The sequence below is a fragment of the Bison bison genome, unplaced genomic scaffold (genome assembly GCF_000754665.1).
Source record: "Bison bison bison isolate TAMUID 2011002044 unplaced genomic scaffold, Bison_UMD1.0 scf7180017864251, whole genome shotgun sequence".
NCBI lineage: Eukaryota > Metazoa > Chordata > Mammalia > Artiodactyla > Bovidae > Bison > Bison bison.
In genome coordinates this window covers 297,158-300,556 of record NW_011494823.1, presented here as the reverse complement: position 1 = coordinate 300,556, position 3,399 = coordinate 297,158, and the positions used below count along the sequence as shown (strand labels likewise).

General features: G+C 53.2%; 1 protein-coding gene across 3 annotated transcripts in view; it reads right to left on the bottom strand.

Moving 5' to 3' along the window:
* LRRC32 (leucine rich repeat containing 32) overlaps positions 1-3,399 on the bottom strand; it is a 14,098-nt gene that overhangs the window by 4,492 nt on the left and 6,207 nt on the right. The window lies entirely within an intron of this gene.

Sequence of the window (3,399 nt, the reverse complement as noted above, 5' to 3'; positions counted from 1 at the left end):
CTTCCCTGGTGGCTCAGACGGTAAAGTGTCTGACTGCAATGCGGAGACCCGGGTTCAATCCCTGGGTCAGGAATATCCCCTGGGGGAAGAAATGGCAACCCACTCCAGTACTCTTGCCTGGAGAATTCTATGGACAGAGGAGCCTGGTGGGCTACAGTCCATGGGGTCGCAAAGAGTCGGACACGACTGAGTGACTTCACTTCACAGCAGTGCTGGCATCAGGGAGGGACTCAAGGAAGCTTTGATGGGTAGACCATACAGATGATAGGCAGAAGGAAAAATGTACTAACAAAAAAATTCTGTACTGACTATTATCCTATTTTACAGGAAACTAAGCCACGTATCATTTAGAGTGAGCCAGAGCCAGTGAGGAGCAGGGCCACGCTGGGACCCAGGCCTCCTTGTTCTACATCCCAAGTTCCTTCTATGGACCCACAGAGTTAAACTTACCCAGCTGATGTTCGATTAGAAACCACTTTGGGAGAAATGTTTCCAAAAATGAAAAATGCTCTTTCCACTCTAGTCCTCTGTTTTAATTCTGGTCTCGCACCCTCAGATCTCATTCAAACCCTCACTCCATGGGGCACAACTCTGGTTCCAGAGCCTGCCTTCCTTGCTGACACTCCCTAGATGTGACCTCTTTCCTGCTGCTCCATCTACCCCACCCCACCCCCACCCCATCATTGGCTTCAGTTCCCATGGTCCAGTCCAGATGGGCCCCCAGAGATGGGGTTGGGGCCGGGAAAAAGATGACCAGAGTCCCAACCCATATTCTTTGTTAACAAGAGCTGATTTTGCTGTGTGAGCTCCATCTGGTTCTGATCCAGAATGTAACTCATCCTTCCCCAATGCCTCTTCAGCATTTTATATTTTATTTCACATTTTCAGACCCATAGTCTCATTGGATTGTCATGGTAGCCTGCCCATCAAACATGATCACCCCTCTTTAAGAAACTCAAGCTCAGAGAGGGGAAGAGAGGGTCTAGGATCACCCAGCTGGTGAGGAACAGAGCTAGTAGCTTTTGAACCCCAGTCTCCTAACAACCGAAGACCCCACTTTTGTCCTCCACCACATGTGCCTTCAGGGGCCAGAATTCTTTCCATGTGAATGCGGTCTCCCTCTGTCATTTCCGGCACACCAGGAACCCCAGCCTTTCCCAGCAAAGGCTCTGACTTCCATAAGCACCCAGCTCAGGCCCACTCCACCCCAGCCTCTCTGTCTTCACTGACCCCTTCTGACGGGTCTGCCAGCCGAATGCCTGGAAACTGTCAGAAACTCCACTCTGACCATGCTGCCCTTGACTTAAACCCCTTCCAGGCAGAGCCAGGACCCTAAGCAGGGCTCAACATTGTTTGTGGTCCCTGCTCATCTTCTCCCAACCCACTCTAGCCCAGCCCACACCTGACCACGGCCCACTGCACCCTCCCACACCCACCTCTCAGCCTCCTTCCCGCTGCTCCATGTGCTGGCTGTGCTCTGCCCAACCAGAGCAGGATCGCGAACTCTGTGTGCTGAGCACCAGGGTCTCCTCCACCCAGGAGACCTCCCTAAATGCTGGGCAGGTCAGGGCCTCCCCTGGGCTCTCACAGTCCCTGTGCTTCCCTTTGTTTCTCCCTGTGACTATCTGTGTGTGGACCGGCTAGAAAGTGAGCTCAGGGCAAAGGGTTTGATTGACTGGATATTTGGACCTGGCCTTTCTGAGCACCAGAAAGTGCTCAGTACATTTTTCAGTAGATGGAAGACATCATCAGCTTAATACAGGTCTGAGGGACTGACTCAATCAAGGGATGATCCATTCATTCAGGGTTTCCCAGATGGCGCTAGTGGTAATCAACCCGCCTGCCAATGCAGGAGATAGGGTTTGATCCCTGGGTTGGGAAGATCTCCTGGAGGAGGAAATGGCAACCCATTTCAGTATTCTTGCCTGGGAAATCCCATGAACAGAGGAGCCTGGCAGGCTACAGTCCGTGTAGTCACAAGAGTCGGACACGACTGAACACGATCCATTTATTCAGACCAGAGTCAAAGACTATTAGAGCGCAAAGGGTTCAGCCCACCCCCTTCCCAGATGGGGAGACCAAGCCTAAAGATGGCAGTAACTTGAATGAGGTCACAAATCAGCAGCTGGGCCGACAGGGTAGGAATACAGCCTGGGTGTTCCCTGCCTGGCCCAGCTCTCAGCTTCCTCCCAAGAGCCCAAGGTAGGGGGAGGGATGCGAGGAGGAACCGGCTGTCTTCCATCAGGCATGTGTGACTCTTCCAAGTCTACACGGCACAGTGACCGGCATTACTCAGAGGCCCAGGGACAACCCCTGCCATTGGGGCCCAGTGCAAAGTAGCATCCTCATACTCTAGCCACCTTGCCAGACCTGCCTGGATCCTTGCTCCCTCCTCCCTCACAACTTCTCTGCCAGCTGGGGCTACTGGGCATAGACTCCTCATCCATATTCTCAGCTCCCTGAACCATCCTGATTAAAGAAGAAACAACAAAATGAACACAGACATAACATGTGTTGTGTGGGGTGGGGAGTGCTTACCCCATGTATAAGCCCAGCTCCATTTCACCTCTGGATACTCAAAGGTCCTCTGTGGCACCAGCCCCTGAGAGTTGAGCCAGGACACGAAGCTGGCCCAGTCCAGCACCCAATCCTGCTTTCTGCCCAGTGCCCAGAACCCCTGTCACAGAGGCCCAGAGGGGCCGCCACGAGGCAGGACTGCTCAGCTCTCCAGTTCAGTCCAGGAAGGAGCTTGAAGGCCAGGGAAGCTCTCAGGACACCATTTGTGAGGCACCAACTGCTCCCTGATCTCCGAGCCCCCAGCATGAGTGACTTATGTGGGGAGGGATCTTGGGAGTGTCCACCCTTAGTCAGGTTCTGAGCTTCCCCTGATGACCCCCTATCCACTCTCTCTGATGTGCCAGGATGCCATTGCCCAGGTTCTTTTTTTTTTTTTTTTAGGAGGGAAGAGGGTGCCACTCAACCCCATCATACTATCTGCACACAGAAGGGAAGCAGAGCAGGGAGAGTCACCCGGCAGTGGACACCATGAACTTGGGAGGGAGGGGTCCAAATCTGTTACTTCCTGTCTGTATGACCTTGGGGGTCACATCTTTTCTCTCAGCCTAAGTTTCCTCAGCTGAAAAGAGAAGTTCCGGGCAGGACAAAATGAGAGATGGTCCTTAGTGTAGAGCAGGCCCCTTGCTAACCCTCGGCATGTGGCCATTTCTTTTTACTACTGAAAAGCATCATAATGCCTTCTGTGGGAGTTCAGAAAGTCCATTCCTGCCTGTTACCTCCTTTGCCCCAAATCCAAAGCTCACCCAGTTCCCTTCTGCCTGTTGCGTGGCCCAGGCCCTTCCTCCCTCCCTCTGAGCTTTGTGCCCCAGGAAGGATGTGGGG